This window comes from Melospiza melodia, chromosome 4, assembly GCF_035770615.1.
Source record: "Melospiza melodia melodia isolate bMelMel2 chromosome 4, bMelMel2.pri, whole genome shotgun sequence".
Taxonomy (NCBI): domain Eukaryota; kingdom Metazoa; phylum Chordata; class Aves; order Passeriformes; family Passerellidae; genus Melospiza; species Melospiza melodia.
Window position 1 is genome coordinate 61938096 of NC_086197.1, and position 24470 is coordinate 61962565.

Here is a 24470-nt window from a genome sequence, read left to right on the forward strand (position 1 = left end):
TAGCCAGTGAGAAGGGCAGGAGCTATGTGGCTGAAACACAACAAAGAGCTTTGCAATTGATTTTTCCTCTGATGTTAGAAAACATCAGATTGCTTAAAAGATCTCACTGGGAATTGCAACCTTCTTCCCCACTGGCTTTTTGTAACTTGTTGATTAAACATCCTAGCCTGGGTTTTTCTAGTGGCTTAAAACAAGGACTGACATGAAAGTATTTTCTCACGGGATAACCTTCTCATTCCAGGCATTTTTAGCCTCACACTGACAGTGGTTTCAGCTGCAGTGGGTTCTTGGAATCCCTGACTTCCCACTGGTGACATCCATTGCCAACGATGCCAACAGCAAGCCCGCACCCTGCCTGTCCATGTCTGGTACCTCCCAACAAACCCAGTGTGCAGTGACACATGCTGATGAGCAAATGGAGAAAAAAGGCCCAGAGAGCAGGTATTTCCACTTGTTATGTGTAAGGCCATCTGTCTGCTACCTGGCAGCTAAATGTTTACTGGCTAGCATGTGTGCCTGGCTGAAGACTTAATTGTCTACCACTATTATTAGCTACCAGTTATTGAGTGCCAACAATATGTTCTCCTGCCCTACAGTAGGAGACACAGCTTTCTCATCTTCAAACAGCTCTCAGGAGAGAAGATAAGTAATAAACAGTCATAAGTTACGTGGCTGGGCTTAGTTCTTACAGATAGATTTACTCCCTTGCTTTTCCAAAACATGTTTGTCTTTCAGTAGATTCCCTAAAAAATGCACAAAACCCAGGAAAAAAATAATGGATTTATACAGGTTTTATAATGTGCCATCCTGTTTTATTTGCTCCTAAGCAGTGTCTGGGATTACTGCATTGTCTAAATATGCATAAGATGAGTTTTAAAGCCACAGAGATTTCAGGCTCTCTTGTACCTAATTCTTCTATTTACACCATCCAATTAGTGCTGGTCCTATCAAGATTTTCAGACGCCTCAGAGAAAAAAGTATTACTCCAGAGCCACAGGGACATACAATGGAGCAAGGCAATCTATGTCCTCTAAACACAAGAGATAAACTCCCCTGATTCCTCCCTACCCCTGAAGCTTCTGGAAAAAGGATAACCACAATAAAGGATTTCTGAAGTGATTTTGAGATGCTTGACAAGCTTCATATTGCATTGCTTCTAAGTGTCAGATTAGCCTTAGTAGAAGTATGTTATTAAATAATTCAACAATCACAAGAATTTCAGATTCTGTTTGACTGAAAACTATAGGAAGGAGAATAGACAGTGTAAGCATCAAGAAAAACACTTTTATATACACTAAATAACTGAGTCACTACTTTGGCAAAGTAAGTTTTGTTCCTAGACTGCCACCTCAAAACATCAGTTAGCAAAAAGAAAATTTAAAAATTCCTATGTGTTGGGAACCTTCCATCATATTCTAGCTGAATCTCTAGGGCTTTATATGTTTATATCAATTAACTTAATGCCCAAATGAGGTGATAAAAATAGGTAAGCTGCATGTGGCCTAAAGTCCTTTGGAAAAACAGGACTTATGCCCTTCATACACTCTGGAAAATTACAATCCAGTTTTAATATTCTGAACCATAATAGGATGGTTGGCCTGAAATGGGTCATTAAGCAAAAACTGCTGTCAGGTTTCTCCAACAGCTACAGTTTCAGTCTTTAATTTTCCACTGGCCTGAACTTCTTTGTCAGACATCCACTTCATGTATAAATGTAAGAAATACAATTGTCAGGTCTGATTCCTACACCATCTTCTCAGAGAGCAGTCTGACAAAGGACACTTCAGATGGTAGGCAGCCTGGGCTCCTACTTGCCGGTTACAATGAGAACTAGACTAAAAAACCATTCCATGCAGTGGTCTTCTTCCAGGTATTTAGTGTGAACACTGGGGAGCAAGACCTCTCCATCTTTTCCCCATCACTGTGCATGGCCCTGGATCAGATTAAACACTCAGCTGAGGAGTATGCTGTGTAGACTGCATGTTAAAAATGGGGGATTGATGAAGTTTGTCAGTCATCTTGATACAAATTTGAAGAATAGTATTTCATTTAATAAGTAATTTTTGAAGGTAGATTGACAAAACAACTGGGGAAGAGGAGGCTTCAAAGCATCTCAACAGCAGTAATCCAAAATGCATGAGGAGGTTGCTGAGGAGATATAGTTAGGCTTTTATGAAAATGCTCTTAGCATTAGGCCATTAAGGTACAAGCCAAGCTGGGTTTAGAGGTCTTCTGGGTGGGCAGCCAGCTTTAGAGGCACTCTGGGTGGGCAGAACCCAGAAGATGGAGGCATGTGATATTTTAAATTTTTTTTTCTGGATTCAGGGAGTGAGTTAAACTGCTTAGCTGGGCAGGCAACAATTGACTCAAGAAAATGCCCACCTCTTCTAAGCACCCTAAATGTGACCAAGACAAGCGTTTCATTCATATCCTCTCTGTGATCACTTAAAGAATCCTGGCAAAGTGAAACAGCTAAAATGATAAATGCTTAGAATTACCAGCCATCAAACATAGCTGTTCATGGAGGTGTTCTGAGGGAGTTGAATTGCCTCCTGGAAGAAGGGAATGAGTTTGCATGCACTGCTTTCTGGGCAGTCTCCTTAGCAGTTCAACCAGTAAAGAGAAATTGCACCAGGTCTCTGAAGCTTCTGTAAAACTTACTCCACATCTCTCACCACCTCAGCCCAAGAGATCTTGCTGATTTTCAGACACTTTGCAGAAGTAAAATTGCATTTTCTTTTCAACTGTTGACATGCAGGCCCCATCCTCAGTGTGCTGTTCCTCCTCTGTGTTGCCTTTCCCCTCTTCTCCCTCCGGTGGGAAATGCACGCTTACAAGGGTGGTTTTCACATGGAATTGTGAATAAAGCTGGGAGCATGGAGTCGCTATTCTACTGCCTGTGAGACATAACAACCTGGATATGTTTTGTCATGTTTTCCCTTCATCCCAAGATGATTATTTCTTATTAGTCCTCACCCATCTACAGGAGACTGTAAAACTGTCATTGTGATCCAACCACTAAACCTGTCAACGAATGAGCACCAATGTACCTGGCCAGCAGATGACTCCTGCCTCAGTTATGCATCTCTGGCATGCTCACACCTATTGCTCAGGCAGTCAGCCAAACCACTGCCCTGCCAACATTAAAAGATTTCCTGAGGCTCAGCAAGCTTAAGGATCCACATGGTGGCAATCTTAGATGCTCTTGTTCCTGCCTTTCCCACATAATTCTTATTTCCTGAGCCTTAGAAATTTCAGACATCTTGCAAAAAATCATTACCAAGGCACTGAAATAGGCTCGCTTTGGAGGTGAGATAATACAAAAAGATTAAATTATGGAAAACATCAAAGTTATTTCTCTTTAAGACACCTGAAACCAGAAATTTAAAACTTCTCACTAAATTTTTAAAATGCTGGACGTAGACATATTTTTATTTATAATAAAAACTCAAATACACTTATTGAGAACATTCTTTATCCTGTTATAGAAAAAAAATATTCACCTAATAAGTTATTTTTTAATTTTTCATTTAGCTATTTCACTTGTTTATTAATATTTGAAGACGGCTTTAGTTTACAATTTTAATTTTCAAAACATCTGGCACTGAACTGGGTCAGAAAAGCCCACAGCAGGACTGCTCCTGCTGTGAATAGTTAGAATCCAGGTATCTGCCTATTCATTTCGTCTTTAAATCTGAAACCGAAAGAATTTGTAACATAATGACTAAAATGAAATTATTTCTTTTACTTTACCCTTATTTATTTGAATTCTTTGCAAGGATGAAGAGAATGAGGCAATTAATCAGAAAAAAACCCATACCTTGGTTAAGTGAAATGAAAGTAGCGGTACAAAACTAAGAAAAAGTGCCTGGGTAAGGCATGCTAGTATTTAATTTAATTTGCCTTCTTTCTGGTTTTATTCACAGGCTTATCTAGACTGTTCCTATCACTTTAGACAGGAAGTTCCCTGAAAGCCTTGTCACTACATGAATGCAGTGCTTGGTAGAAGAATAATTTACTTGTCTTATGAACTAGTGCTGGTGTGAACACAGCTCTTTACCATTAGGCCATTTTCAAACTAATTTGCTAAAAAGAAAAGTTGTCACTGTTGCAGTGGATAAGTGATCCCATTCATTATCATTTTTTTTGTATTATCTGTGCTGAAAAATGATGAAATTTATTGGAATTACATTCCAGAGACACCAATCTGTTTTTCTGCCCCTATAGGGCTTTTTCCAGAGGTACCCAGAGACAGCTTGCACTTGCACATCCCTCAAAACACCTAACAGCTTTGTGCCCACACTCCCTGCTGTTCACAATGCATGGATTTAGGGCTCTCAGGCCCCAGGTCCTGGTGTGACATCCAGCTTCCATAACTCGACAGACAGCTGCCAGGGCACAGAATGTCTGAGCAAACATGGCAAGCCCAGCCTGCCAAAAGTGCTGCGCATGCATACGGAGTACAGATACGTGCACGTTGTGCTCAAGGTCTGGGAAAACTGGCATGTCCAGCAGCATAATTGCAGTCTTTGCTGGTGTTATATTTGTGCAAATAAGAAGTATTTGGTGAACATAATTTGTGTTTTCACCAAGGGAAACTTCTGTGCCAAAATTATTAATTTCTTTCCCATGGCTGAGATCATTCTGTTCACAGTTATTTTACCGGGAAATATCTGTCTGTCTTAAGACTCTGATAGAAACACTCCAGAAGGTTAAAGTTGAATGATTGCTGTATCTCTCTGAGGGAGGCTGTTTTCCTTGAAGAGGATGAGATTTTATTTCTCCATAAGCAGCTCCTGAACTGCTGGAATATTTCACAGCATGATAAACCAGTGCCAATTCCTACTGATTGTAGGGCACCAAGACCAAAACTACTATAGTTTAGGAGCTGTTAAGAGGCAATCATAGTCAAAGAGAGGCTGGGCATAAAACTAATTCAGAATGCAAGTTGCAACCATCATTTTTCATTTATTGTCCCATATAAATCAGAGGCCATAGATGCTGAAGTTTATCTGTGGAAATCTACAATCCTACTGTTTCTCTCCCTTTCCTCTCAGGTCCATTTGTTTAGGCTATATGTCCTCCAGCTTTCTTTTTCTGTTATCTTTTATACGATTTTTCCCCCTTTAGCATTTAATTTTCTGTCTCAAGTCTCAAGCATCACATGATGTCCTGAGGGAAATACTGCAATGAGGAGAAACGGGTGATTAGGTGATGTTGTGTCTTGATCATTATAGGCTTTTCTTTTTTTCTCAAGTATGCTATGTTCAAGTGCTGGAAGATGTTAATGGCTGCCATAAAGTTTGTCTTTGATCTGCAGAAAATTCCAAGCCTCATTAATCCCCTGGTTATGGGGGCACCCTCCATTCAGTCTAAACAAGAAGCAGCAGCTAAGCTCCTGTACAAAGTAAATTTGCTGAAAACATTAGAAGCAACCACCAAGGCAGATATCTTACAAAGACAAGCTGAAGTATGAACTAATTTGTGAAGAACAAAGAACTTTCTGGGAAATTATTAGATATTCACTGACTGAGACATTAACTGATAGGAGTTATGTGTTTAGAAATAATGAGAAAACTAGGATAAAGCAAATAGACAATGTGGGTGGCCCAGGGAGAAAGCCAAGACTAAAAGCTTCTGTTGAGTAGAGTACCTACTGAAAATGGAAAGCTAGATTTCTGAGCAAGGAAATAACCTTCTGCTGTTTGTTCCTACCACATTCAGCGAAATGGAGCTTTGTGTACATTCTTTGCAAATACACAGGCATTCATCAGAGGCACTTCAGCTGCCCCAAATCACAGTTTCTCCTATGACAACAAACATGTCAAGATGGTAAGTGGTAGCTAAATTTTGGGACAGGAAAACAGTTGATAGGAAATGTGAGATGTTTTAAAAAATCTGCTTGTTTACTGCGATTGTAGACTTTTTCTACCTTGAGAATGTCTCTTCATATCTGTGACTGCCTCAGTGAGTCTCGGGGAATTGAGGCATCATGCAGGTCAGACTGCCTTTCCTTTTTCACCATAAGTAACTGCAGAATAAATCTGTCAGGTGAATGATCTCCATGATTGTACAGGTGAATAACCAGATTCCATTAGTTTTGGTGAATTTCTCCTTGGCTCTCAATCCTTTCACAGATAGCTCCCACTTTTATTGCTGTATATTGTTAAGGGAGATTAGAAGATCATAAATCTGCACTAAATTGAGCCTAAGACTAGATAGAGGATAGAGTTGTTTCAGGCTGCAGGTCTGGTTTGGTCACTGTCAGAGCTCTTTTGAATGCATACAATTGATCTAAAGAAGCTTTTTGTGTCAATGAGAAGTGGGTCATTGGTGTCGTTTTATTAGGCCATAGTCTAATGATAGAGCTTATTTCTCCTCTGATGCTTCTACCAACACAAGGCTTTTTCCTAACTTGTGTGATAATTCTGTGACCTACAGGACTTTTCAAGCTAAGAATTGTGAGGAAACTTCCCTGGAATTTCTTTCAAAGGCAATCAAAATTTATGACTCAAATTTAAAAAAAATTATTGATATTATTTTACTTTATCACAAATGGCTTTTGGAATAAGTTATTTTCTATATGTATCTTTATTTTCTGTGGAGTCATGAATTTATTTTGCCATCTATCACTTTATCTTCAGACTGATAAGTTTTGAAAGACTCTTTGAAGTCCTTGTTAGCTAATATCATCTGCGCTTCCTTTCTTTTGGGACTGCTTACACGTATTTAACGTCCTAAGCCTAGAAAAAAAAGTCACTGTAAGAATCTACTGCTGCCCCATTCATACTGTTCTTTGACCCATTTCCATCAGAAAGAGAAATTGCTAATCTAGGCCAGATATCTTAAAATATATCTGGATCCAACAACACAGTCAGACTTGAGTATTTTTGAATTTAAATAGATATCTTGAAACAGTTTTGCATTTCTTAGTTAGTTGCAAGATAACCTTGGAAAATGTTGCTGCTATGAAATCAGAATCCAAGTAATGTCTTTTGATCACAGTATACAAAACAAACATTCAGGAGAAAACATGTTAGTTGTTAGTTATCAATTGTTACAGCTATTTGATTTTGAACTGGTCTATCTGATCTCTTTCAAATTCCTACTGAAAAGAAAGCACAGTAAAAAATAGAATTACAAAGGCCATCTGTAATTTTTCTAGTTTTCATAGACTTGACAGGGGACTACAGGCCTGGAAGGAAAAGGGATCTGTGCTGCATCTCTCCCTGTGTGCCTGCAAGCACAAACGCTGTGTGGTTTGGGGAGTTTGCTCAACAGCAACCTTCTCAATACCTGCTCTGCTCAGGGAAAGCCTACCTAACTTGGCACTATTTAACCTCCCAGAAGTGCAAACTCTGCCTTGGAAATTCCTAACAGGCAGAATTTTATTTTGGCTAGTTTTGTTCCAATTAATTTTTATTTGTAAGACAGAGAAAATGACAGACACATTTTGCCAATGCATTGAGTAAATATAGCCCAGCTATCTAAGCTGACCTGCTGCTGGAAAATCTAAGTAACTCCAATCCTTCCCTTCATCATTCTCTCATCCCCAAAGAAATAAAAGCAGAGCTAGAGCAGCGAACACCTGGCATGCTGGTCACGCAGCATGACTTTACATTGTAATCATCTTGCCACGGAGCTGAAAATAGCATTGTGCTGCAGTGTTCACCAGTGCTTCAGGAAGGAAGACAATAACCAGAATTTGGCAGCAGCCCACACACTAGCTGTGAGTGATGCAGAAGTATTCCTCAAATTGTTTCCCTCCTCTCATCCTGAAAACATTCACCCTGCATCCCCTGGTAATGAATCACAGAGGCCCTCACTTCCAGTCTCCAGCTAGAGAAGAGGTGGGCAGGCACTGTGCTGCACACAACCAAGCAATCTCATTTAGCAACACTCTAGTTTTCAACAAAATAGTGCATTAAATTAAATTAATTCTAGCATGTTTAGTATGCCATACAAATTCCAGGAAAAAAATGGCGATAAAAGGCTTTGTTTGAATGAATTGAGGTGAATCATGTGCAGATAGGAGTCATAATACACAGTTGTTGAACTACACAGCAACCCAGGAATACAATATTTAAAACAGAAATTTGGACAAGACATCTTGACTGAAGAGATCAAGAGGGTGGAGAGTGTTGTAGCTAACCTGGCACCAAGGAAATGCCACACAGGACTATAGGGATCACAGGGATTGAATAAAAGTCAAGGAATAGGCACCATTTTCCAAAAAGTGGATGCTATTGTGGCAGAAAAATTTTGTATTAAATTCTTGGGGAAAAAAAGCACAATATTAGGAAGATGTAAATCTGAGTATTTTTATGGTCAGTCACTCATTCATATGCGCAGCTAACACAATAATCAGTGGACTAACAGCACTTGTACATTTTTGGATTTGGGGAACTGAGTATTCAATGATGAATATTATTGTATCACTTCATTACATGAGCACAGCTCTCTAGGTTACTTTCTGCAGAAATACATTGGAAGGAACAAGCACACCAAAGACAAGAGGCACAGAAACATGATGTATTAGCAATGTTTTTTCAAATTTGATGCTAGGTTAGCAATTCAACTGTGTAGTCAACTTGCATTTACTAGTCAGAGATGGAGGTAATCCCTGATCTAAATATTAAATTTTAAATTTTGGCATACTAGGGACAAGAATTCTGAGTGCTAATATTGTAAGAGTTTTTCAAAAGTCAGGTAAGATGACCCCTAGATATGTGGATTGTTATGCATGTCCTCATTATTCCCATGCACTATGATAAGAAATCTGGTATTCCCCTGATAGAAAAGTATAACTATAATCAGTACAATTCCATGCTATTTTATAGAAAATGGTCAAACAACTATGCTTATCTTCACTGAGGAGGTTACTTCCATGAAAATTCATTTATTTACCCAACTCATAGATTGCTTGGACACATTCTGGACGCTTGAGCCAGCAATACCTGGCTTTCTCCTTAAAAAAATAATGCTGTACAGGGTGAATCAAGCATACTGCATTACATAGGTTAAGAGCTAACTAACTGCAGCCCACCAAAACAATCACCAGAGGGAATTGTTCTAACTACATCTCACTGGAGATGATTTCCTGAAGCTTTGTAGAAACTCTGCCGAGAACACCATGCATTGCACACAAAATAACATGGACTGTGTAGTAAAATAAATCCCTTTTAAGAAAGATATTAGTGCAGTCAGGGGAAAACTTTTCCTCCTCTGTCTTGTATGGGTTGTTCTGCACAGGGCAGAGCATAATGACAAGCCTCAGAAATAATTCAAAGACTGAAGAAAATGAAAAGACAACAATGATGCAGAATTTAGCTTATTAAAACAAGATGACAGAGTATTTAATTACAGAGTGTAAGTACAGCAAGTAGGAAAAAAATAGTGGTTACTGGAGGGGTTTTTATTCTAGCATAATGAGAAAGCAGGAATGCAAGACAAACCCAAGAAATGTTGAATTGGATTTTTTGGCAAATGATGAAACGGACTGCCTTCAGAAAAATTTTCCAAAGGGAAGCACTAATTAATCTATTTTTCATAAATTTTTAATAATATTTGAATTGGCCCTGATGCTGAAATGACCAGAAAAATGTCAGTCTTTTTGCAATGACTGTCTTCTTTTCTGGTCAGAGCCTTTTTATTCATCACAGACGATGCCTTAAAATCCTGTTTCTATGCAAGCATTTATTATGAATGTACTTTTAATGCATTTTGCTTGTCTGAGTTGCCCTTTCTGAGCAACTTATTAGACGATAATCATAGAGGTAAAGTCTGATCTGCACTTTTATTTTGTCAGGCAAAATTTAGTCTGATCTGTGTTTTCTTTCACTTAGAATAACAAGCTCTGGGTTTTTTTTTTTGTTTTGCTTTTATTTTTCTTTGTTTGTTTTTGCTTTTGTTTTTTGTTTTGTTTTGTTGTGACAGGGAACTAGCAGAGGTAAAATATGGTGGAAATTTTTGTAAAATTAAATTTAAGCAATGGTTTTGTTAATGCATTAGTTTTTTGCAAGGGTCTTCTCAGACAAAAAGACTGAGAAGAAAAAATTAAAACCTGATTACTCTTTTGCTGTGATATTTGCTGATGTGTCTCATATGCTATAATATTTCAGTGTTTGGTAAAAGGGCAAATTTAGATAGAGGCATGAAAAACATGTCAAATTAAGGCTTTTAGAAAGTGATGAAAGACAGAGTAACCTATGATGTGTTTGCCATGTCTGAATTCTACATGATGCTCAGACTCGTTTTTTCACCACCGAAAGTCAGGAAGTTTTAAAATAATTATATTTTAGCACATTGTGTATGCTGGAACAAGAGAAAGGGAGAGAGATTGCTTATAACTCATGTGCACATGACTATTTATATATTTTTTAATCTCTTTAATTGCCTCACAAACCAATCCATCACTTCTGCTGATTTTATTTGCTAAAATAATGTAAATTGACGAGAATAAGATCTGCACATACACTCTAGAATATAAAGATGTAAACACACTGGAAAGCAGCTACTTGAGGCAGAGTAGTTAAGTAACCATGGCTAGAACTTGTCATTTAAGATTGATGATCACTGCTTGTGTTACTGGAAAATGAGCTGAATATACATTTACAGCTGCTTGCATTGACTCCTTCTGAGGGCTGGAACCATAAATGCATAGGTTTCTAAATAACTGGCACAGAAAAAATGGTAATATTGTGCCTTGTGCCCCTTCCAGGTTTTGGTTTATTGATCCTAGATTACATGGTGCAGGGTTGCTGAGCTGCAGACAAATGGGCCTTGACAGTTCTCTCTGTGGGGTATTGCTCTATGATTCAGTTAATGGTAGAGGAAACCTCTACCTAATTGACTTTTAGCATATTGAAATTCCTTGCTGGGTTGCTATCACAAAACCCACCATTATGACTCGTGTCATCTTCAGTAATTCTGTGAGAGAGAAAGGCTGAAAAGTCAGGAAGAGTGATTTATCATGTCATTCCTGAGAGGGGTCTCTTTTGCTTTGAGAGTGAGAGACAACTCTCAATAACAGAGCTCATGTTGCCACTTGGCACTCATAACCTTAATCTGTCAGCAACAGTACTTAGCATTTCTATAATGCTGTACTGGCATTAGCTAATTAATTCTTACAACACCACTGGGAAATGAGTCACTAAACACCTTTAGAAAGACTTTTCTTTTAATACCTCTGGTGATGTTATGTGCTGAAATTAACAGATTACTGGCACTCATCTCAAAGAAAAGCTAGAAGGTGATCTTAATATTTTATGGCTGTTTCTTTAATTAAAAAACAGTTAAAAAACCTTCAGAAGTTTAACAGAGTTTACTAAATCTTGATTCTATTCCATCTTTTGTCAGAATGAAAGGGAATTCCACTGTATAACATTATTTCAAATGAAATCTCAAGGAATAGTGATTTGTGTCAGTTGAAAACCCAACAATATACTTGCTGTAAAACAGCAATTTCAGATTGTTAATACGGAGGGGAAAACATTGAAAACAGAAAAAACTCCAATATTTTCTCACTTCAACAGCTGAGCCTCCCAGATTGTACTGAAAGATATCATTATTCAGTCAGAATACACTGCTACACTGCATGCCAGAGCAAACCTTGTTGCAGCAGCAGAAATTTATTTTTTTGTCACTTAGAAAGCACCGTTTTTGGGCTGGGGCTGGTTTGTATTGGTAAGCCTCATGCCATTCTTCCTCAGTGGTGGGCACAGCCAGTTGTCAGCAGGCTAAAGTTTATCATTCCACCTTTAGCTGCCTGGCACAGACTGCTTTTTTCTGGAGGCAGGCTTTTTCAGGAGCAATTTCTGTGCTTCCATCCTGGTCCCTACTCCTCCTAGGGCACGCCAGCTCCAGCCTGCAGCGCAGCCTCATGTCTTGCGGGCAGCAAAGAGAGGGGCAGAGCACTCATCCCAGTGTTATTTCTACTGGAGGCAGGTGCAGCATTGTCCTGATTTCAGCCAGGACATGGTGGATTCCCCTCAGCAGCTGTTACAGGGCTGTGTTTTGGATTCAGAATGAGAATGATGTTGATAACACACTGCTGGTTTGGTTTTTTGCTAAACTGTGTTTATCCTAAGTTGAGGACTTTTTCCCTTGTCTTTTGCTCTGCCAGTGAGGAGGTACACAAAAGAAATTGGGAGCGAACATAGCTGGGCAGGTGACCTGAACTGACCAAGGGGATATTTCACACCACAGAACATCATAGCCAGTACGTAAACTGGGAGGAATTAGCAGGGAATGTGGCCAGTCTGGGTTTGGGAAGGGGATTCTGACACCAGTGAGTGGTTGGTGAGCAAGTTCATTGTGTACCACTTGTTTTTCCCCTTTTTATTCCAATTAATATTATTTACCATTATTATTGTATTTGACATTATTTTCATTTATTAAATTGTCTCAACATACATGTTTGGCTTTGATTGTCCTCCCCATTCCATCAGGGTGGGGGGGAAGAAGGAGATTGAGTGAGCACAAGCATGTATGGCACAAGGCTGAAAAGACAAATCTACTGTTGAGCTACAAATGAATAGATCTTACTTTTTTGTGTCACCCAGAACATCTCACTTCCTAGCTGAGTGCTGACAATTTGAACTCAAAAGCAGTTTGCTTTCTCTGCAATTGAGGTATGAAACACACAGTTGGTAACTTTCCTGTCAGTACCATAGCTACAACCAAAGGGAAAGCAGGACCTGAAAGAAGGGAAGGTACCATGGCATCTGTGTCAGCCAAACAAGCTGCTGCTTGTTGAGTTACTATTTACTTGCACAGAGTGCACATCAAAGTACAACTAACCTCTGGTAGCTGTATTTCTACTGTATGCCACTGATTTGTACAGAGAAGGAATGACTTCTTTGGGATTTTACCGTTCAGAAAATGCATTGCTTACACTCATGACAAAATAAATAATCTTAAAATCAATGCTTGGCGTTAGGAGTCACATATCAACACAACTTTTCATTGATTTACTTGTTTGCAAGGACTATTCAATTCAAAATACATCTCAAGTTCCTATTCCCCCCTAAAAAAACAACCAATGGTTACAATACATAAGCTATTAAAATATTTAAAGTATGGAAAGTGGTAGCCTTACAGTCTGCATACAATTGGACCAAACATGTCAAAATTAACCATGGCAGTTACTAAAATATTCAAGATTTTTATACGTCACAGATTTGTATATACGTATGCAACACCAATTTAGAAGTTCTCTTAATGTGAGGGCTATTGATTATATATTTTGTATGACCATAGGTATGCTCATAATGAAGTCATATCTGTTGCAACTGATATTTTGGTTAACATACAATGAGCACACACATCAGTTGTTTGTTGATTTAATGTGTGTAAAACAATAAGGAAACAAGGTATGCAAGTAACCTATATCTAATTATTTTTTACCTGAGAACTTGTATGTCAAAATACTTAGACCATTGATACACTCTTGTTTTTATGTGATTAATGTGTGGGATATTGGATTTTTAAAAAAAAAAGTCTTTGAAGATAAGATTTTAAAAAGTAGCCTGTGAGAATTCAGTGATTTTATTTAACTGAAATCAGAACTGATTTGTTCTTTGCATTAGCTTTAAAATAAATTCCAGAAATTCTTTAATAAAATATCTTCAGAAACTTCTTTTCAGACAACCACCTCTGATTTTACTTGCATACATTTAGAAGCAGACAGCAATGCTATACTCTCATAAAAAGGACATTGATTAACAAACATGGATTAACTCTGAAGGTTTCAGCAATTTATAAAAAATAAATGAAATATTAATACAGAAAATGCTTCCACAGAACATTTGCAAACAGGCTTCAGGGGTTTTTTTGAGAGATGATCTTACTGTAATAAAGGATGTCTATGGCAAGAGGGAAACAATTAGCACTACTTATATAAACTTTTTTCTTCAGTGTTTTTCAGTGTTGTGTTACTGTGTATGTTTGACACACTGGTCTCTGTGACTTATCTTTACGATTTATAAAAGGTTTCAAAAATAATTCTACTGCACTATTTAATGAAATATTTTCCACCTTCAGTTAGAAACAGTAAATGATGGATACCTATTGCTTTTTTTCCTTAAGGAATGCCAACTTGTCCCTGGTGCAGCCAGCAGTGCCTGCCAGCTCCCTGCTCAGCGCAGGAATGGCCAGAGGGCTGGGATGGATGTGCTGGTAATGCAACACGTGGACTGTTTGTTTGGAGAACTCAAATGAAAGCAGGCAGCGTGATCAAGATAAAGCTTTTAATGATGTTTGCCTTATTATAGTTATGAATGCTCTCTATTGATTCTCCTCCTCATTTACCCAAATTGCTAAGTTGTTTTCAACTTCTTCCTGCAATTAACATGAATGAAGCTGACTGGCGGCTGGCTAGAAATTTTTGCTGCTCAATCTTTGTTCATTAACAGCTGTCATGAATAGTGGTCAGGCACAGAAGAGGTGCCTAAAATTTATACCATACATAGAGAGTAAAGGAATGACTAAATGCTTTAGAAAAGACTTGTTTATTTTAGACTTTAATTGGTGCAAAACCTGATGACAGAACAGGGTTTTGACGTAATTTGAACAACAAAGTGCAGAACTGCTCTACTGTGCCAACCTGAGTTCCTGCCATGTTATTGTTCTAAAAATTTCTGTTGTCTCATTTCTTCAGCACAAATATTCCTAGAGAGCATGAGGAAGAATATAAAGGAATTCTAGCTTTCTCCCATTCACATTTTTCTTATTGACTTGGAAAAATAATCACTAAAAATTTTCAGCCATACAAAAAATTCTGAAGTGGTATGTAATGGAGATGTTGGACTAGTGGTCGCTGAGTAATTTAAATAACTTGTTGACTGGCAAGCAGCCAAAAAGTAGGCGTACTGAGGCCAACAAGAAGCCATGACTTTCCAATTACACACCACTGGCTACATTTTCATTTGATATGCAACAACAGCAGCTGTTTTCTTGCTGCCTTTCTTTTGTGTGCCTACATCCTTGGCTTTCTCCTTAGTATTGATCATTAACATTTCTATCCAAATTTACCTCTGTCAAAGGGTATGAAGATAAGTGGACAGTTGCTGCTCAGCTTGTTAGCAGCTTGCAACATTTAACTCTACCAAACACACTTCAAGTTTTAGAAACTCCATCTTTCTGACTTTGGAAAAGAATTGGTGTAATACCAGGAAATACCAGAGAAAGCACAGCTCATAATGAAAAAATGTGATCTGGAGCACATTTCTGATGAAGGATATACACACACTCAAAGGAAAACCAAAATGCATACAAGGCCAACCTTTTCTTTTCTCCTTCCCTCTCCCTTGATGGCACTCCTACAATTGCTCTTATTCCATTAGCTGTGTACTGGATGAGAAAACTTTTAAAAGAGCCATAAGAATGATAAAGAATTAGAAAATATTTGTATAATATGAAGCCTAAGAAGCTCAGTCCATTTACCTTACTTGAAGAAAGGAAGAAGGTACAGGAATATAGTCTATAAACTGTAACCATAAGATTAGAAGATATAGTTCTTCAATCTATCCCACAAATATGTAATAGTCTCTAATGGAAGATAATATTAAATAAATCTAGCCTAGAAGGGAGATGCAATTTAAAAAGTGCAGGTAGTTAAGCAGTGGACCAATTTTTTGGCTTTAGAATAGATACTGATTTCTCACAATCTTACAACACAAATGGGCCTATTTATAAAATATATTTCTCTATTTTAAGTATGGCTGTTGAAATCAGCCAGTGAAGTGACAGTTTTCCTATATTCTACATTGCAGGTCTGACCACAAAAAATCCCTCATAATCCTAGTATGTTTTCTGCTGTTACTTCCAGAATTACTGACAGCAGAAAAATGCAAATGTATGTGGTCCCAATTGCAAAGGATTTGCTTTTTAAAAAATACTCCCATCAACAGCCTCTTCATTAGCCCTCATTCCTGCATGGAGATGAGTTGTATCTTACTGAAGCACTTCTTATTGAATGCTGCTAAGCATTTTCAGCTCTTATATGAAACAAAACACCTAAATGATAACGTGTGCACTTTAAAATATGTAGCATTCATGTTTTTGCAAGTTTTTTTGTACCAGAATATTAGTAAGCCCCATGTACAGAGAGAGAGAGAGAGGGAAAACAGGAAAATCATGGAAACAATGCTAGCAGGAATGAATACATGCACTCCACTCCTGCAACAAGTTTTGGTTCCTGCCTTGGAAAACCAGATGTTGCTTGTTTGCCTTCTAGTGGCTTGAATTTAGAATAGCTTTAGCCAAGAATAGGCTTTGCAAAAGAGCAAAGTGAAACTGAGATGTTACTAGCTCACAATCACTTGCTATTATTATAGCAAGCTCTGAAATGTCAATATGCCTCTGGTGGGAAACATCTGTGAAATGCCACATACTCTATTAAGAATGTGTAAGAGATCCGTGGTACATGTGTACGAAGCAACTCCACAGAATCATCCTGATTTCAAAAGGACAAATGTTTTCCAAGTAGATATGGCTTCTCTAATAATGGCTTCTTTTCATTCAAGCAACTACATCAATATTTTTGGAAATCTTTGGCACAGCTGCATCTCTGAAACAGTGATCTCTGTGGAGCTGCTCTACTTCGTGTGGGACGGGTCTCCCGTGGCACAACCGGGCCTACTGAATGTAGCAAAAAAGACTGAGTGTGCTTCACACGTCACAACATCATTTGCAATGACCTTCACACACTCCTGCCATTCCGCCATGGAATATTTGTGACTAAGGCCACAGGCAAGGACTGGCATCTAAGCTGCTGCAATATAAAAAGACCACAACAGACAATCCTGCTCCTGCTGCTGCTGGGCATGCAAACACGTGTGCCTCTGTTTCCTCTAATGGAGCTACATGGATTTACATTCCTGCTAAGGGTTAGACTACAGCAGCATGTGAAGCAATGATATTTGAATTTCCATCTGAACTAACCTCTTATGATGCCATATTTTAACATGTACAAAACTGCTCCTTTTAGTGAATGGAAACTGCTCTATTAGTGTGAATGTATTTTTTCTGAAATATATTTTTAGTTTGTAGCACATTTTTACTCCTTAAGCATCTAAACTATATTTAAATTTACAGGGTGATCTTTCATATTGATAATACACTCAGTTCCTTGTTGAGAGGCACAAACTCATTCAGAGATGACCCTTGTATTCTTGGATATCAAGGCTGCTGTCAAATCTTGCTGGTCTTTTCCTTCTCTGCTCTGGAAGACTAGTGACTATCTCTGTGCTAGCTGGACGAAATTAGTCTGCACTACTCTGATCCATTTTTCTGAACACTGACGGCTTACCAGAAATCTCTGTTGCTTATATGCTGTTCTGCTAAATTTAAGTGGGTCAGGAACTATCACCATGCTGTCACAAAAGCTATTTTTAAACTTAATACAGCTCAGAGCTGGATTAATGAGTGCACATCCCTCTATCTGTGCGTGAGCTCAGTATGGTCCAGCAGGAAATTGTGCCCTTGGTAAGCACACGTGAGGAGCATCTTTCTGTGTCAGTGCTCGTGGCCACCTGTTCAGATGGCCTAGTGCCCTCTTGCAACGTGGTCAGACAGCTGATTTTGGGTGTTCATAAAAGCAAGGACAGGTTTAGAGCCATACAAGGAATATCACTGCAAATGTCAGCTCCTCAACAAGGCTGCCTGTGGCAACACACATGGCAGATGCTCATTTTTTGTATGCTTCTTGTGTGTATCAGAATGGTCAAGAATACCAAATTTCTGGTGCATAATTCTGGATGCCAAAAATATATACATTCTGCATTGAGAGAAGAAGGGAGAAAAGCAGACAGAGTTGGATCCTCCTGTATCAATTTGTATTAATAATTAGGCAGTTTAATTTCACTGATCAAAAGAGTATTTTTTTTTATTTTCAATATGGAAAAACTTCCCATACATATATGATGGATCTTTTTTACATGGCCTACAAACTAAAGTATTCATTTTCTACACAGAGGCATTACACAGCTGCACTAAGACAACAACTCTCAAGTGATCAGCAGCTGTCTCTGTGTGAGATGTGGCAGCAGCACTATGCAACAGGAATGCAGGAATACTTCTCCTAGCTGTAGTAAGACTGTGCAAGGATGTTCAATTACTCAATGTATTTTACTTATTTCAGGTTATGAATGAGCCACTATTCCACTAGACACCTATGTAAGAATATCTAAATATCATTCATTGTACTGTTTGTTTTACTCTTGAAAAGAACCTGGTAGCAAAATTACTGTGAAAGACACAGAAAAGCTTTAACTTCTAATTCCATTTGCACCTCAGATAACTCTGAAAAAGAAACATTTTTCAGCATGTCCAGAACCCAAGTGGGTTTGGATAGTAAAGGTTAGGAAAAAAATGAAATTCCAGAGAAGAGACTCTTTAAATATGTCTTCAAAAAGTAAGTCCTGCCGATTTTCTAGAGAGTCCTTATGGCCTACTACCTTACAGGTGTAACTGATAACAACCTCTATAGTAATTTCTAAATATGGATCCAGATATATTTCCAGCTGGATATCAGACTAATGAAATATCAAGTTTCTTGGAAACACTGCTTTCTTAATGCAATAAACCCAAGATTTCATGTAGAAAATGTAAGTAAATGAAGCAAATGACAAGTTAAGATGTCATAAGCCACCTTAAAAACTATTAAGAAATTGAAATTTGACTCATCTACATAAATGATTGGATTGTAATTTCAGATTATTTTACATGTAAAGTTCAAGCGGCAGTATGACTATGGTATAATTTTTTCATTGTTTACATGTGGAAGTGTTCTGTTCAAAAATGGAACCACTTGTTTATAGTTAGCTAGTAAAATTAATAAAATATAAGCTTTCCCTTGGTGTAATTACAAGTTACATTATTTTATGTACATAGACATTGTCAAATCAAAATCTCAAAATACCTTGGAATGGAGTCTCTATACTCATAAATGAATGATTATGAAGAAAATATCTCACCCAATAACCCAAATTTTTCAGGTTGTCTTCTACAAATCCTATTCTTAGTTTGCATATGTGTGATGCTTTTTCAGAGTCTCTTGGCCTGCCCTCTGCTTACTGGAGCCATATATATGTCCATAGCTGTCCTCATGGGGAGGGCAAGGCCATTTCTTTACTAAGCCCAGAATACCTTGACAGCAATGAAATAGAGTGAACCAGTCATCAATCACATATGAACAGACCCTGGAGGTATTCAGATACTCAACAATAAGGGTTTTTTCTTATTTTGGAAATTTATTCACAGGTACATCACAAGGAAAGGCGCTGAAAATCTGGCATTGTCACACAGCATTACCAAAAAGCCCTTACATCCTAGAATAAGACTTTTGTCAAAAACATACTTACTCTTGTGTGACTGTTCTAGAAATATCAGAGAAAGTAATGGGACATGAAAAGACTGCAAGTGGTCCCTTATGGGCTGCTTATTAGACCTCTACAGTGACCTGAAAGATGACTCCATTTTAATAAGCTTAAGCTGAATCTATTGCATGCCTGCATCTAAAAACCGCTAGTACTTTGAGGAAAGACTGATTTGATGTAAGTGATATTTTGTTTAAATAACAAGGCTAGTGGCTGTGTGGACAGCTTCTCTGTTTTATGCAACCGCTGGAAACATGGTTTAGTGCTAAACTGGGCAAGAAGCATGCTCTGCTTCCACTTCCATCCTGGTCAAAGAGAAGAACATTAAGGTTTTATGATCAGAAACATTTTCTGACAGACAGAAAGATCATGGTAAGAATCTTCAATACAGTGGGGTAACAGTCCTGTGGTGATTGTGGAGAGGGGACTGTCAAATACATGACCATCAAATTAATGGAAAAATATAATGTTTTATAGAGAATAAATAGGCCAGTATGTTAGGAAGCAGCTGGGATCAATGAGCTACCACTGACTACCAGCTGGTAAATCTCCCATCCAGAGAGCTGGCCAGCAAGGGTCTTTTTTAAGATAATCTGTATTTTTTGAGATTCATGAACCTTCTCAACTTGGCTACCAGCCAGAAGCCAAGTCATAATGTTGAAGAAGGCTGCTTTTTGCTTTCCAATAGATATTTTGAACCAAGTTATGTGCTGTTGGCTGTAAAGGAAGATGTATTGGAGGATAAACTAAAGGCAAGGCGAACTCTGAACACTGGAACTAACAAAATATTCATGACACTAATAAATTTTGTCTGATCTGACAGTGTAGCCAGGGAATCAGGAAGGCTAGAAGACAAATATGTTTAAAATGCTACAGGCCCCATTGTTAAAAAAAAAGAAGCTGGAATGGATCTCGGACATCTTTTGTTCTGGATCAAAAGGCAAAGCATTTCCTATTCTCAGTTTTTACAGTCCTATCTATCACTGGCTGATAGCATCTTTGGGATAGATACACTGTGAGTCAGTGCATCTTTTAACTCCTTCTCATGGCCTGGCAAGAAATGCCCACTGAGTTTTGCCAATAAAGCAGAAATTACGTTAAATCCCTGGTTTCTTCTCACAAAAACTAGTCCCTGTCCCAGCTCTCCTCTAGTGCACAAACAAGGACAAAGGGAATCCTTGGAACATGACCAAGAAATACAACATTACAGGAACTAATTTTTAACACAGTTTTAAAAGTAAGATTTATCACTAGTTCTCCCTAAATCATTATCAAGTTTCTTAAAAGGTACTAGTGGCAGTACCACTAGAGCAGTACTAGTGGCAGAGTGGCAGGCTAAACTGAAGATTTAGAGTTATTAGGAGCTCTGGTCCTGAAGAGCTCCCAAAGAAAGATTCAGAACTGGAAAGAAATTTAGGAGAAAATTTGTATTCAGGCTTGATACCACCCTTAAAGCAATGCTTTTAACAAATCTGTGGGTTTTTTTTTTTAATGAGTACCCAGTGAACAAGGAGGATGATCACTACAATTTCCCACCTGAAAAAAGATGGATGCTTCTCTATGCAAGCTTAACATAAAATTGTCATTCTCCTATATCAATGCACCTGATTATTTTTCAATTCTTTTGTTTGTCTGTGATTTGGTGGGGTTTTTTTGTTGTTTTTTTTGTTTGTTTGGATTTTGTTTGTTTGTTTGTTTGTTTGTTTTTAAACTAGATTATTCCCTAATAGAAGAGATTTTTAACTTTTTAGATATTTTATCAATAGAAGTACAGGTTCTAGCTCTCTGGAGCTAGAACTTTTAGAAAAACTTGGAGGGAAAAGCCATTCACTCTTGGGACATATTTGCACAGTCACAGTGATTTTTCAATTCAAGTTTGGAAGAAAAAGAAAGGCCAGATCTCACAGTCCAGAAAGAACTGAAAAACCTGAAACAAGGGAGGAGTATCTTGAAATCAGTTGTTCTTCTTTGGATTCTAGAAAAAGATTGAAAGCAAGTTGCTCTCCGCATAACTTCACTCAAATATTGGGAAAATATTTCTTACTTGACTGTGGACTGCCATCTGATGGTTGTAGTTAATAATGCTGAAGGATAGATTGAAATTTTTTCAAAAAAAGAAAATAAACCCAGCTTAAAGAAAACCCAGAAAGGTACTCATATGACACTTCTAGATGGATTTCATTTTACTGGTGATTTACAGTTCAGACTAAATTTTTTACACAGCATTTCAAATTTACCATAGCATCCCCCTGAAAGGTTTTTCACTAGAGTGAAGAACGTCTAGGAAATTCCAGTGTTGTTCTACAGAACAGCTGTGCCTTTAAGTTGAATTTTCCAGGATTCATGTAACTCACACATGTCTGTCTGGCTGAGAATTTTTCTGGAAAGGAACACAATCACCTCTTGCAAACAGGCTTTAATGACCTACCTCTGGAATATCAAAAAAAGGTCCCTCACAATGGGCAGAACCCAGTTAATGGTGGCAGACCTGTTAATATAGATTAGGGTTCTTTGAGAAGTAGACAAGTGTCTTCTTCAAAAGATGAAGTGTAAAGTAGTTCGGTGCATAAAAAACTGATACAAGCTGCTGATGACATTGTTGGTTATTGCTCAAATCTAATGCTCTTTGTTTAAGAGCTCAGTTGAGAATCTAGAAGAAATACCAATGCCAATTTCTTCATGCTTCAGGGCATAGCACAAACCAGACTGAAAACTAGTAAGAATATATTTTTTCATTCAACTGCATCCCCCAGCATTGTCAGTGTTTGCTATATATTGGAAGACATGTTCACTATCAATGGACTCTGGCAGTACTTATTCTAAGTGAAGCACTGACATTGAAGAAATCTCTTGTCATAATGTAATCTCTGAATTTAAGGACAACATAAGTATTCTAGCATTAAACACTTTTTGGGTTGAATACCATAAAATCTCCTAATTTAAAATAAAACATGCCAAAATATATATCATGATGAGTATCTGGTTGTACTTCATGAAGGGGAATTTTCCAGACTGGGAAAAAAAAAGAGCCCAAGAATCTTAAAAATATGAAATGTGACTGTTCAGATAATCAACATTCAGGTTAAATAAGATATTAAGAACGAGTTTACTGAAAAATGTTTTATTGCAATTCTTTTAACTTTTAATTGTTCAAATAAAAAGCAGAGGGTTGATGGTTGATAATAGCATGTGATACCCTTACATTCTTACTTAAACAAAGTTTTGGGACTATGTATTCAAGTTAAGTGCCTTAGTTCCCCATACACTGACTGAAAAAGGACAAAATTTATGCAGCAACCGCAAAAGGTCAAGGCATAAACAATCACTGCTTAAATCCTTAAAACAGCCTTCTATGCAATGGATGAGTTTTAATTTCCATGTTAATAAATTTGAGTGGAAGATCACATACATTTGGATGAGTAATGCTCTCTGGAAGAAGTGTTCACTGTTTTGACCACCAGAAGGCCTCCTTACACTGGGAAAGATGCTGTAGCAAAGTCATTGAGCTTCCCTCTCCTTAGGTTGCAAATCATTTCCTTAAAGAAAAAGGAGAAATTATATATTTTTAAATCTTTTTTTCTAACCAATTCAAATTTTGGGTTTAGATTTATAATGCTTTATTAAGGATAATGTTTAAGAAATATTTCTAGTATTACATTTCTTTTCTCATAGTCCTGTCCTCTCCACAGAACAACTTTTTTTTTTTTTTTTGTTTGCTTAATGCCGGAATTTTTCTACACAAAACCATGTCTTTAATTTCTGGTCTTCACTCACAGATGAGTCACTTGTGTCATATTTTAGGTCAAAAACGGCTGAGAGTCCTCTCATATTGTGGTGTCTCTTCTAATACAAATGAGTTAAAAATTTCAGATTATTCACTGCAGTAGTATATTGGAGATTGTTTGTAATTTATTTTCTCCTCATGGGATTAACTTGGAATGCTGAATTTATACTGAAATGCTCTTTTCTTCTTTAGTGTTTTGTTTTCATATTTTTGTGGAATGGGCTTTGAAATTAAAAAGGTGGTAAGAGTTAGCATTTGTTGTCCTACACAGTTCATCATACAAAAAAGCAATCTTCGCAGAACTAGGCAACTGTTACAAATTACATACAGCAAAAATTTGAAAAGTATACACTGATTTGGATTGCCCTCATTTTCAGGTTCTCTACACCAAAGCTCATTTTTGATAGTTTAAAAGGAAGGTGTTTGAAATCAGTGAATACTTTAAAACTTGAAACTGTACTACTCTATTTAATTTAGTACCACTGTAGTGTAAAAGTAATTGATTTAAGATTTGGAGGAGAGAGTAGCAATACTTATTATTTTTAAGGATGTTCTCATCTTATTTACTACAGCTATTCCTTTCTTGTACTGGGAAAAAAGGACAAAAACCCCAGAGTTTATTATATTCCATGGTATTTTTTTAATTGAAATGCTGTATTGTGATAGGAGATAAAAGACATAGAAATAATAGAATCAGAGAATCAACAAGGTTGGAAAACCTACTGAGATCATTGAGCCCAACCTTGGCAACTAGACCATGGCATTGATGCCACGTCCAGTCTTTTCTTAAACACCTCCAGGGACAGTGACTCCATCACCTCTCTGGGCAGCCCATTCCAATGACCAACCACTCTGTCTGGGAAGAACTTCTTCCTAATGCTCAAAATAAACCTCCCCTGGTGCAACTTAAGACTATGTCCTTTTGTCTTGTCCCTGGTTGTCTGGAAAAAGACACCAACCCTCCCCCCTGGCTACAACCTGCTTTTGGGCAGTTGTAGAGAGTGGTAAGGTGTCTCCCAAGCCTCCTCTCCTCCAGGATAAACCACCCCAGCTCCCTCAGCACCTCCTCACAGGCCTTGTGTTCCACACCCTTCACCAGCCTTATTGTTCTTCTTGGACATGCTCCTTCCTAAACTGAGGGGCCCAGAACTGGACACAGCACTCAAGATGTGGCCTCACCAGTGCCAATACAGGGGATAAACCACTTTCCTGATCCTGTTGGCCACACTATTCCTGACACAGGCCAGGATGCCATTGGTGTTCTGGGCCATGTGGGCACACTGCTGGCTCATGTCCAGCTGCTGTCA

General features: G+C 37.9%; 1 long non-coding RNA gene across 1 annotated transcript; it reads left to right on the forward strand.

Moving 5' to 3' along the window:
- The first annotated feature begins 249 nt into the window (after window positions 1-249).
- LOC134418072 (uncharacterized) lies at window positions 250-14365 on the forward strand. Its single transcript, XR_010027678.1, has 2 exons — window positions 250-441; window positions 14089-14365. It is a non-coding gene; the product is annotated as an uncharacterized LOC134418072 (long non-coding RNA).
- Window positions 14366-24470: the final 10105 nt, after the last annotated feature.